We start from the raw sequence: 13687 nt of genomic DNA on the forward strand, positions 1-13687 counted from the left end.
TGGCAGAAGATAACACTCAATTACCTTGATCGCGGCCCATATAGTCATGATCGCACTGCTACGATCACGGTCCTAATGACCTTAATTGCGGTAAGTGAGACCAGTTTCAAAACCATTTTCCATGTTCAAAATTTTCAAACTTTAGGCCACAAGCATGTTCTACAAGAAGAATCCACATTAACAGCGTGGAACAAGCCTACTAGGTACTCAATTACGGCCTTAAAATGTAAAACCATTAGTTAGCATTCATTTGGGCATTATATTGAGAACTTAGTGTGCACTCTTCATTTGTCTCTATTTCAGTATAAATTTTGGGTACTCAAAACTTCCCCACTTATGTGCACACCATATTATAACAGCTAATCACCACACAAGCACAATTTGTCTAAATACTAAAGCATGCAAACCATAATTTTGGGACTTTCCCATATCATGCATTTTTAGACCAATTTTCAACAATCAATGCATAGATTCAAAGCACCTACCTGATAAGTGATGGCATTGGGGCGCAAGTATGTTTTTAGAGTGTTTACAAATTTAGCCAAAAATAGGTCAAATTAGAGAGAAAAGTTAGAAAGAGAGTATGAGATAAATAGGGAGTCAAGTTGTTTTGAAATTAAGGTCACTGCGATTGCAGCCTTTAGTCTGTGATTGCAAATATACGGGTGACCACAATCGCGGCCTAAGGCCTGCGATCGTGGTAATTGAGGGCATTTATAAATCCTTGTTTTCCCCTATTTAGCTCATTTCACAATTAGTCAAATTTTCCCATGTTTAATTCATAGTACAAAAATTTCACACTATCCTATTTCAAAGATCCTCCAACACACTCAATAGTTCCACAAATGCATGAGTTATTCAATTTTCAAACTAAAATCTAAACTACGAAAGAAAAATCAATGGATACGATCCACCCTTGTGGTATTTATGGGTTGCCTATCATATAGTATTGTAGTTTATGTCATGGAACGATGTCTTTCTCCTTTCTAAAGTTGGGTCCTCAAGGGCCCCATCTTTCTCTTCTCTGATTTCAACATCAATCGCTAATATTACTTGAAGTTCCATGGGTTGCTTCTTTTTTAGCATAATTGAAAAGAGACCTCGTCATCATGAACTTGAAACCTTATTTCACCCAACTCTAATTCAATAATGGCCCTTCCAGTGGCCAAGAAAGGTCGACCAAGAATGATAGGAACTTGGTCCATTTCTCAATCCAAAACCACAAAGTCCATTAAAAGTATAAATTTGTCCATCTTGACTACAACATTAAAAAAAATTTTGATCGGTTTCTTAATAGACCAATCCACCATTAATAATTTTATAGATGTTGGAGTTGGATTATCCAATCTTAGCTTTTTGTAGATGGCAAAAGGCATGAGATTTACACTTGCACTGAGATCACATAGAGCTTTCACAAACAAATACGTTTTGATGGTGCAAGGAATAGTAAAATCCCTGTTGTCTTCATTATTTTCCATAGTTTTTATATTCATGATAGCACTATAACCATGGGTGATGTCAATTGTGTCACCTTTGATGATATTTTCTTTGGCATCAACTTCTTCATAAGATTAGTGTATCCTGGGATTTCTTGGATTGCTTCAAGCATTGGGATATTGATAGAGAGGTTGCTAAGCTTGGCCATGAATTTCTTGATTTTATCACCCTCCTTTTTTCTTTGAAGTCTTTTAGGAAATGGGGGAGGGACATGTATTATAGGCATCACATCACTTTGTGATTTCTCATTTTCCACCACCTCCTCATCAACTTCCACCATTTTCTTTTCATCATCTTCATCTTGAGATTTTGGTGGCACTTCTTTAGACTTAACCTTAGGAATTTTGTCACCCAACTCTTTGTTTAATTGATCACTAAGGGTCTTCCCACTCCTAGTGACTATTGCTAAAACTTGATCCTCATTCTTCGGGTTCACAGTAGTGTCACTAGGAATACCACCATTTGTCCTAGCATTTAATTAGGTCAAAATTTGGCCAATTTAAGTCTCCAATTGCTTAATGTAGGCGGAGACGGACACCATAATTTCACTAAGTTGCAAAAAATCACCTTTCATTTCACAAACCATTTTGTCCATTCCTTCCACTCTCATCAAGATCTTTTATAAAACATCTTCGAACTTGTACTTGTCGAGGTAAATGGAACTTGGCTATTTATTCTTTTCCCAATCATAGGGAGGCACATAATTCTCATAGTCACAATCTCTATCCCTTCAATCACGATCATGTTCATGGTCTGTCCAACCTTGGTTCCCACCTTGCCTTTGATAGGAGGGGCAGGAACACCAGGATTGTTTGCCAAGTACCGAATCTCCTCATCAAGATTTTTACCCTCGTCATCATCTTCATAGTATTTTGATACCACAGCATTCATCATTTTTGCGAGTGCACCCATCACATGTTTTGTCAAAATCTCTAGTTGCATCATCATCTTAGCCATATTTTTCTCTATTTCTTTATTTTATTTCTTTTGGTCCTTGTCCACCAAGGATATAGTGGGAGAACTCTTAGGAACCTCGGTATCTCGAGTATGCCATCCCCGATTTTGCTGGGTAACCTTCTCAAGGAAATTTATTGCGGCATGATAATTCAACTTTACAAGAAATCCCCCCCCCTCCACCACATTGTCCACCACAATTATGTTGAATACATTAAGAGCACAGTAGAAGATTTAGAGAAAATTATTCTATGGGACCTCATGGTTTGGACATTGCATAAGTTTTTCATTAAATCTTTCCCATACTTCATACAAAGGCTCTCCATTCAATTGCCTAAAGTTGATGATTTCATACCTCAATTAAATCATTTTGGATGGTAGGATATACTGGTCAAGAAAGGCCGTGGTGAGTTCATCCCATGAAGTGATAGTCCTAGCTGAAAAAGATCGGAGACATAATACCACCTCTTTCATTAGAGAAAATGGGAAGTGGGAAAGTTGGATGGACTCTTGGATTATGTGTGATATATCAAAGAGTGAACACACCTCTACAAAATTCGTCAAATAAAAGTTGGGATCCTCATAAACTTGCCCCCCAAAAAGTCCCTTTATTTGCAATATGATGCTTGAGATATGAAAGACATTATTCTCATTAGTAGGTGGGATACGGATGTCACTTGAATTACCAACATCACTGAGTTTTGCCTCATCATCAAGAAGGACGTCAAAAGACCCGGCTTGATTAGCATTGTCGCTCATGGTTCTGTGTATGCTACATAGATCACTTATAAAGAAACAATAACAACAACCAAAATAAATACACCACTATGGGTATACCTTTAGTAGGAACCAACACCACATAAATAAAAACAATATTTCACTCCCCTACAAAGGTGCAATTTTGATAACGCTCACCTATACCATTTAAAGTGGTAGAATATGATCGTTGTTAATATCCCAACTCATGTTGAGGTAGAATCCACAAGGAGTGAAAGATAGAGTTTTAATCTTGTGGGTAGTTAATTCCTACTAGGAGAATACTCAAAGTGTCAGTAAAGTAAATGGCATAATTAAAAATGGGGGGTTCTTAGTTAAGGGAGAGTGTATGTCACTAGTAACTAGATTTCACAAACTAAGCAACAAACTTTAATTAAACTTTGATATTTGATGAGTATTGATATTATGTCTACCTAAGGGAAACTTAGGTGTGGGTTTGTGAGATTTGATGCATGTGTTAGTAAGTTTATAATGTGGTAGGCTAGGTGTAGGACCCTTGAGGCTAATTTGTTAATAAAACCTCAAAGATTTCACTTGTTGACACTTTAGGGATCCTAGAAACTGTGACAATCATATTCACCCACTACCTCAATTTGGTCATCTCTATTTCTAGGAAGATACCCAAGGTAAATTCAACTACAAAATCACCCTTATGTCTAAAATAGTGAAAATGAGTAAACTAAACCTACTAATTGTATACTATTTCCTTGGTTCCCATATGCCTCTTTTAAGGATCACGAGGGTCCCTAAAGTTCACCCAAACCCCTTTTTCAAGGTTGGTTTGGACTATCAAGAGCATGGGGTTTCCGCCCATAAACCCATATGGGTATTTGGGGTTTTCACCCACAAATCCCAACCAATTTAATCAAGCAATATATAACCCATTATAATCTAATTAGCATGTACACAAATATATCATAGCCCACAACTAATTTTAATCGTAGTTCAACCTAATCCCAAGACTAAAAGATTTAGCTAATCATGAAGAAAAGAAAGAAACGTATACCAAATAGGTTTTTCAAAGCATCCATTCTTCACATATACCAAAATCTAAATCTCCAAATCAAATTTACAGTTATTGCCTAATTTAGGGTTTCAATTTCAAATTCAAATATTGCTAGTCTCTAGAATGCTCAAAATGGGTAAGGGTTTTAAGCTTGTAAAGGCTTTGGGGTCGGCTACTAAAAATTATGAAGCTGCCCCTGAGCTAAATTCCATGTGACCGCAGTTGCAGCTACCGCGACCACATGTAGATCAACGCAATCGTGGTTGCTGACCATCTTGATTGGCCGCGATCGTAGCCCTCAATCTTTGGTCACGCTAACTGAGGCTTGTTTTTGCTCCAAGTCTTCTAGATACACTTCCTTACTATTTATTTGATCTTTTTTAGCTCAAGTCCACATCTTTCCATATCATAACCTGTATGCCTACAAAATATGGGATATTAGTACATTTAATCATACATATGTCTCTTTTATTCATTTGAAACATGGTAATATGTACGAATGTCGAGTGTAAATGAATGGTAAATTCACAGCTTATCAGAAGCCCACTATCAATCAGTATGGTCCTGCCAATCTCTATAGGGTTTGTTCTTTCTTTCAACAACTCCAGTTTGCTTAGGAGTTCTAAGAGCAGAGAAGTTATGACTGATTTTATTTTAGAATAGAATCCTACAACTTAGGAGTTCTCAAATTCAGTTCCATGAACCAGTTCTGACTGCATTTCTCTCTTCCTACCTGCAAACATAGTCATTTTTTAGATTTAGGAACCCACTTGAGTTTGAATTCCCAGTAGGAAGACAACGGTGTGATTAAATATATCTAGGACTATCTAGGTAGAGAGTTCCTCTTCTTTATTTTGTTAAGGACATGAAACCCTTAAGATAATAATTCTCCTACTAGATGTATTTAGTGCTTCTCATTCTTTCTCTAAGGCAATACTGATAGTTTTCCTTCAAGTATCCATCTCTTCTATAATGAGTACATAGAGATGTGTGGACCTTTTTTCTAATACCATGAACAAATTTCCCTTGAGACCCAAGTGATTAGCTTTTATACTAATATCCAAGCCCTTTACTATGATTGATATTCTGACCAGTTAAATTGGAAAGGATTTGAAAGGATGTATTCTATTTTAGTGATTTTTTAAGTTCTTTACTTAAATGGACTAGTTCCTTTTCTAATTCTTCATTCATATGAAGTACGGTCATAAGATTCTTTTGAGAATCCCGCAAATTTCTCTTCAAGCTCAATATGAATCCTTGAAGCTTCTTTCTTTCTTTTATCATTAGAATCATTTACTTTCTCTAATTGACTTATTAAACTCAGATTTTATATTTCAACTTAGTAAACTGTTCCTCTATTTTAGAAATCTAGAGAGTTAAAGCAATTAATTCAAGCTCCTAATTCTCTACTTTCCCTTCTAGAGTATTTTTTACATTAGTCAGTTCACATACAAAATCAATCAACACATTTGCTAGCTTCTTTATTTTTCAAGTAGAGTAGTTACCTAAATTTTTCTGACATTAAGTAGAGTAGTATCCTAAATTTTTCTTAATGTCAAAGAGAGTTACCTTATTTTCTTCTTCATCCTCAGTGTTTTCCATGAGAGCAAACAAGGAATATAGGTAACTTCACACTCCTCTACAACCATCAGAGATACATCTTCAACCTTTTCAGTTTCATCAGATTTACTGGAGGAAGCTCCCCACATTTCAAGGGCCTACTTTACTGCATAATCAGCTATAGCCTTTCTTTTTGATTTTATAGGAACCTGATCCCTATTCTCTCCTTTATCACCTCCAGTCTTAAGGTATTCTTGGTAATCTATTTTGTACATTGGACAGTCCTTAATGAAATTCTGAGGAATCACATTTAAGACAAACTTCAACATTGCCTCCTTTTTTGCTGCTACTTCCTCTTCTTTGAAACTGACCACTTTTCTTCATAGCTCTAATAATCCTTTTTGAAAAATAGGAAACAATAAAATCTTCTACACTTGAATCAGATTTTGAAGCCTTCAATGCTAGAGATTTTGCCCTTTTTGCTTCCTTCTTATCTTATTCTTACTGATTCTTGAGCTCGTGAGTCTTTAGATTACCAATGAGTTAATACATAGTGAAAGTGTTCAGGTTTTTTTCCTTAGTAATAGCATCCACTTTTCTTTCCCAAGACTTAGGAAGAACATCTTGAATTTTTGTCTCTTTCTTAGACAAAGGAATCACTTCTCAAAAGCAGTGTAGCTCATTTATTATAGAAGTGAATCTTGTATGCATTTCTTAAATTGTCTCTCCTTTTTTCATTGAAAAAGTTTCATACTGAGTAGTCCACATGTCAACTTTTGATTCCTTCACATCATTTGTTCCTTCATGATCTATCTTCAGTCAATCCCAAATTTCATTAGTATTTTCATAAGCAGAATTCCTATATACTTATCAGGTCCTTTTCCACAGATAGGTAATTTCTTTGCCTTATAATTCTTCTAAACTTTCTTTCGATCTTTATTATCAAACTCTCTCCTATGTTTTAAAACCATCCTTGTTGTATCTCCTTCTTTGACCTCTCTAATAGGCATATGAGGACCATCAAGTATTAGATTCATCATCTTATGGTCCTCATCCATAATAAAGTCATACATCTTGGTTTTTCACCACTCATAGTACTACCTATTAAAATGGGGTAGTTTAGTGGTAGATTGCCTTTCTACCAGATTAGGTGGAGCAGCCATGATCAATAAAGCACTCTAGGTATAAACCTTTTAGAGTGTCCTTGCTCTGATACCAATTATTGAAATATGGAGGGTTGCACCACACTATAAGGGACCAGTTCCCTTAGAGTCAAACACAGGCAATCAAATAGTAAAGTGGTAAGAAAATAAAACTTTTGAGGAAATTAAAGTAACATAAAAATTTAACATGGAAACCTCCTTGCTCAAGGGAGGAAAAGCATGTCTTTCCCTCACAAGCGCTCAACAATCCACTATAATCAAACTCTTGATTAGAGACTCGATTGGAACCTAACTCTAGGCTCAAATAATTTGCAACAACTCTATTACAAACCTACCTTGATAACTTTTCCAAGAACTCACCCTCATATTGATTAACTCTAACCAATATCCACTCAAGTAACTCTACCTCAGCACTCTAAAGAACACTCAAAAAGCATTACTCTTATAACGTAAGTAATTCAATTATAGACCAAGACTTAACTCAAGAACACACACTCTCTCAACACACAAAAGATTGGGACTTAAGTAATATTTAAGTTTTTGCCGATTTCTCTCTTTGAATAATCTAATTGCAAAAACTAATAAATTAGGGAGTATTCTTTTTTATTTATAGTTGGATAATGATTAGGGTAGAAATACAATTGGTCCAGGTGTCCTTATAGGTACACATCTCACCTGCACAATTTGTTATATTAGAAGACAAAATTGTATAGGTCATATGATAGCTGTATATTTCCATGAAGACCTAGGGACCTGGTCCATTATTGTCAGCTTATCATCATCAAAATAGCATATAGCAAATTCTAGATCCAAAGGTCCTTTATTTCAATCTGTCCCTATGGTCTGTGAGTTCTCGAAGTTTTTTCTGATGATCTTACTTAGGGAAAATGATTTTGGGATTGATCTTTTTTTGGACACTCATCCTATCTTTATCCCTCCTTATAGAATGGCTCCAACTAAGTTGAAAAAATTCAAGGATCAATTGAAAGATCTTATGGATAGAGGTTATATCCTCTATAGTCTTTTTCCTGAGGGTGCTAAGTTTTTTCTAAGATAGACCTTCTATTAGGTCATCATCGGTTACAGATGAGAGAGGTGGTATATCCCTAAGACTACTTTTTAAACTTGGTATGCTCATTTTGAGTTTTTGGTAATGTTCTTTGGTTTGACTAATGCCCCATCAGCATTTATGGATTTTAAAAATTTGGTACTCTGTCAGTTGGATTTATTTATGATTGTGTTTATTAATGATATTTTGATGTATTCTAAGAGTGAGACGTATCCTGTCGATCACCTCTATTTAGTATTGCAGACCCTTAAGGAAAAGCGATTGTATGCTAAATTCTCTAAGCATGATTTCTATTTAAATATTGTGACTTATCTGGGTTATGTTGTTTCTATCAAAGGGTTTATGGTGGATCCAAAGAATATTGTGGTGGTTAAAAAAAGGCCTACACCCATGACTCCATTTGATATTTGAAGCTTTTTGGGTTTAGCTGGTTATTATAGAAGGCTCGTGTAGAGCTTCTCTTCTATTGTTGCACTATTAACTAAGTTGACTCAAAAAAAGGTAAAGTTCTTATGGTCGAAGGTTTGTGAAGGTAGCTTCGAGAAGTTGAAGAATAAGTTGACTTTAGCTCTGGTTTTGACCCTACCTGAGGGAATGAATGGTTTTGTAGTTTATTGTGATACATCCCATATGCAATTAAGTTGTGTGTTGATAAAATATAGCAAGGTGGTTGCCTATGCTTCAAGATAATTTAAAGTTCATAGGAAAAACATCTGATGCATGATTAAAAGTTGTTGGCTATGGTTTTTGCCCTAAAAATCTAGCGCCATCACTTGTATGAGGTTCATATTCATATTTTCTCAGACTATAAGAGTTTGCAATATGTTTTCACTTAGACTAGGTTGAATCTCAGGCAAAGGAGATAGCTTGAGTTGCTCAAGGATTATGACATAAGTCTCTATTATCATCCAGGTAAAGCTAACGTGGTTGATGATGCTCTTAGTAAGTTGTCCATAGGACTCTTGTCTCATGTTGATGGGGCAAGTGAGAATTAGTGAAAGATATTCACCATTTGTATAGTCTTGGGGTTTATTTCTTGGACTCCGAAGATGGTGGTGTGATTGTTCAAGAAGTGGAAAAGTCATCTCTAGGTGTTAGGGTAAAGGAGAAGCAGATTTTGGATTCTGTTTTGATACAAATCAAGGATGATGAGGGTCACCATAAAGTGATGGCTTTTGATATTAATGGTGATGGCATCTGAGGTACCACGGTAGGTAATATGTTTCTGACATTAATGGGATGCAAGAGAGAATCTTGGCTGAAGTTCATGAGTCATGGTATGCTATTCATCCTGGTTCTACAAAAATATATCACGACTTAAAGGATATTTATTGGTGTAATAACATGTTGAGGGATATGTCTATTTTTCTGGCCAATAGTATGTTACGTCAATAAGTAAAGGTTGGACACTTGAGGCCTGGTGGTTTCTCTCAATAGATTAAGCTGCCCATGTGCAAAATGGGAAGTGGTTAATATGGATTTCTGTACCTACCTCCTATGATCTTGTGGCCAATTGGATTCCATTTGGGTCATCGTGGATAGGATGAATAAGTCGGATCACTTCTTACCAGTGAGGACTAATTTCTATTCAGAGGATTATGCCAAGTTTTTCATTAAGAATATAGTTAAGTTGTATGGTGCTCTAGGTTCCATCATTTTTGACTGAGGTACTCAGTTCTTATCTTGTTTTTGGAATTTATTTTAGAAAGGTTTGGGGACTAAGGTGAACCTTAGAACTGTTTTCCACCCTCAAACGTATGGACAAGCAAAAAGGACCCGTCAGACTTTGGAGGATATGCTAAGGTCTTGTGTGATCAATTTTGGTGGAAGTTGGGTGATGAGTGGTAAGTTTACCACTCATTCGCACTCATTTTTTGTTCATATTACCCTATATTGAATGAATAAATAAGACAAAATCTATGGATAGATACACTAATATCCACTCTTTGTCGGCATTAAGCTAAGGAGACCAAAAGACGTGGATTGGAGCTGAAAATGATAAAAAAAGGAGCAAGAAAAAGTGAAGTTGAAAACCAAGACTACATCAGCCTCGATTACCATGACCGCAGCCCTCTATACATAGTCGCGATCAGTCAAGAAGGTCAGAGCAACGTGGTCGCAGCACACAATTGCAATCACGTAGTCGCGGTAGAGGATAGCCCTGCGTGATTGTGGTTAAACAAAAATATGCCCAAGGAAAGATCTGTAAAAGCACTTGGACATATCCCAAGCCATATTTAAGCTAAAACCCTTTTCTCTTTAGGATAGGTTAGATCATAAATATCTTGGAATTCAATACTTAAAACCCTAATCTTAGGCACGTGTGTAATTAACTTTGAAGGCTAAATTTCTTAGACTTTTTGTGAAGAATGAATGTATTGGATAATCCTTATGGTATATCTCTCTCTACTTTCATCATGAGTGGCTACATAATTTAGTCTTAGGATTATGTTGAACTAGGGTATAATTGTGTATGGGTATTGATATGTTTGCATGGATTTTAGTTGTTGAGCATGGATTCCACCCTTGCTTAAGATTATAGATTGGAATTTGATGGATGAAAGCCCCAAATCTCCAAATGGGTTTGATGGGTGAAATACCCAAACTCTATGAACCCTTTGTCATCCTAAAAAGATGGATGAAAGTGAATATTAGGTAACCTATAAAATCCTCAAAAGAGGGTTATAGGGGGACAAAGCAATGGTGAAAAAATAAGCCTATAGTTTAATACCTTTTGCAGTCTTAGAAAGAAGTATATTAAGAGTGTAAATCATGTCAAGAGCATCATCTTAGAAATTGGGTTGCTTGATTGAGGTCTTGCGTGATTATGAAAATGCGTACACTTGTTAGGTGCTCAAAAGAGCCAACGGGTGAAATCGTTGTGGTTTTGTTGAAAGATTGACCCTAATGAACTTCAACCTAGCCTATCATTTGGTTAACAACTAAATTTCATGATGAACCAATACCAACTAACATGCATTACCTCTAGCTAGAAATAATCTCAAGATTTCCCCCAAACCTTAAATTCTAATTAAAAGTGCCATTTATCAAGTACTTGTCTAAGTGTGTGGCGAAAAGTTTCAAAATAAATCCCCCCATTTCATTTTAAATGTCATTTTTGTAAGCATTTTGGGTAATCTCTTCATAATTTGGGCATCCATAAAGTTTGAAGTCTATAATTTCACTCCTTGAGATTTGACCCTAATTCAAATTGGATTACTTGACAATGATCGCCTCCCCCCTAATTATGGGAGTAAGTTAAGCATTATAAAAATGGTGCAATTGCCGAGGAGTGAAATATAGATTTTTCTTATGTGGTGTCATTCTTTCTTAGGAATACCCATAGTGGTATAATTTACTTTATTTGTTGTTTTTTAATCTTTTGTGGGTGATCAAAGTGAAAATGGAGCAATGAGTGATAACGCAAGCAATATGGGCCCCCTCGATGCCTCTCTTCATAATGAAGGCTAATTAAATGAGAAGGGACAAACAAGTTCAATTGGCATTCCCCCAACCAATGGGAATGGTGTGTTTAATGTGACTAGCGTTATGCTTCACATGTTGCAAATAAAAGGGTTGTACGGGGGTCAAGTATATGAGGACCGGAATGTCAATTTAAAGAACTTTGTGGAAGTTTGTGCACCATTTAACATATCATATATTATACAAGAATCCATCCGGCTTTAACTTTTCCCATTTTCACTAACAGGTGAGGCGCTTTTATTGCTTTGTTCACTTTCACCTGGCTCAATTACATCATGGGATGAGCTTACTATTGCGTTTCTAGATAGATACTTCCCACCATCAAAAATGCTTCAAAAGCAGGATGAGATTGTGAAATTCCGATAAATGAATGGAGAACTGTCATTTGAAGCTTTAAAGAGGTTTAATGGAAAGTTAGCCTAATGCCCAAATCATGAGGTTCCGGAAAAGATGCTCCTTAAAATTTTCTATAGGGCTCTTGATCTATTGAACAAAATCGTGGTGGATAATGCGGCGGGAGGTTCTATAGTTAATTGCATCATCTTGCGGCTGTCTGATTAATAGGAGAAGTATCAAAACAAAATTTGGGTTGGCATGCCCGAGACACCAAAGCTACCAAAATCCCATCTACTACATCCGTGGTGACTAATTCTAAGACCCCGCAAAATTCTAAGCTTAATTCAGTCCTTTTAGCTTATCAAGGGGTCCCAGACTTAGAATATTTTAAATAAATACTCAGACTTAGAGTCATTTTAGCCTACGAAGGTTGGTAATCTTATTTTTTGGCCTTTACATTCATTAAATATTGATGTTTAGTTTGATTTATGATCAGGAATATCCGTAGGTATTTCTGGATAAGTTTTATATTTTTAAAGGTTCGTTTGAAGCTTTGTTAGAATCCCAAAATAGTGGATCAATGCGATCTTGGCATGCTGCGTTGACTAACGTATTGATTATGATTTTCCCCAGTTACTAGCGTCCAATTCCAGTGAATCTACACTAATATGGCGTGATGTATTGGCTATCGACGATCAATGCGTTGCGTCGACCTACGCGTCGGTAACCCAATTTTAAGTCATTAAAAGACTGTATTCTTGGGGGTATTTAGGTCTTTTTCCCTCAACCCTCAGCCCCCAAAACATGAAATTAAACTCTCTATAGAGCAAATATAGTAACCCATTCTCCAATTAGCTCAAGAACAAAACCCTAGGTGCTCAAATTTCAAATCAAGAAATCAATATTCGACCATAAACTTTCAAAAATTCTTCAACACAGGTATGTGAAGTGTTCATCCAAGGGTTCCTTCCAACCTTGGAGTCCTAGAATCTCTTTTGAACTTAAAATAATTGATTTTATGATTTCCATGGTTGGAATTAAAGTGTATCCATGATTGCTATTTGGATTCAGTTCCTAATTCATGATTATATATATATCTCATCTGAAATTGATCATTATGTATGTAGATTCATGTTAATCCATGACAAACCCTTGATTTGTGAAATTAGAGATGAATTATGTTTCTCACTTATTGTTTAATACTATGTGCATACACTATGCTCACCAAGTGCATGATAAATTGTCCATGCGAACTATTAAGAGAATGAAATCATGTCAAGACAGCTTATGTGCAAGTTATATCATGCAAGTGTTTGTCAAAATGCCCCAATGAATAAATGATCATCAAGTTCATAGTTTACATGTTTCATGTTATGCCATGTCTTTTAATTTACGCTATCGATTCCTAGGGGTACTTGTACCTGAAAATTTAGCTGATTGTCTAGGGCCATGGTCAGTCATACAATGGTATCAGTCACGACACGATTAGTAGTACTTTTAGTTAGTTACAGAACTCAAAAAAACTTAGTAGATTAAGTAGTAGTTCAGTCTAACTCAGTATTCAGTTCAGACCTTGGTAAACTCTATCAGTTAACAGAATCTAGTAGTATTTCGTCAGTCAACAGAACTCAGTGAACTCAGTTCAGATCAGCAAAATAGTAATCTCAGTAATCGTTCAGTCTATCCTAGTACTGATTAGAAATTAGTTCAATGTCTATTCAGTTAGAAGTAGGATTCAGCACTGATTTAACCAACGGATGAGGGAATTTCTATCAGTAAAGGGTTTGACCCTTAGTAGCAATATCGATATTACATAACTACGTAGCCAGCGTAGGTTGAGGT

The 13687-nt window shown here is 36.0% G+C and overlaps 1 non-coding gene across 1 annotated transcript; it reads left to right on the forward strand.

Moving 5' to 3' along the window:
* Positions 1-2707: 2707 nt before the first annotated feature.
* LOC124898297 lies at positions 2708-2813 on the forward strand. Its single transcript, XR_007055272.1, has one exon. It is a non-coding gene; the product is annotated as a small nucleolar RNA R71 (small nucleolar RNA).
* Positions 2814-13687: the final 10874 nt, after the last annotated feature.

Source organism: Capsicum annuum, chromosome 4 (genome assembly GCF_002878395.1).
Source record: "Capsicum annuum cultivar UCD-10X-F1 chromosome 4, UCD10Xv1.1, whole genome shotgun sequence".
Lineage (NCBI taxonomy): Eukaryota > Viridiplantae > Streptophyta > Magnoliopsida > Solanales > Solanaceae > Capsicum > Capsicum annuum.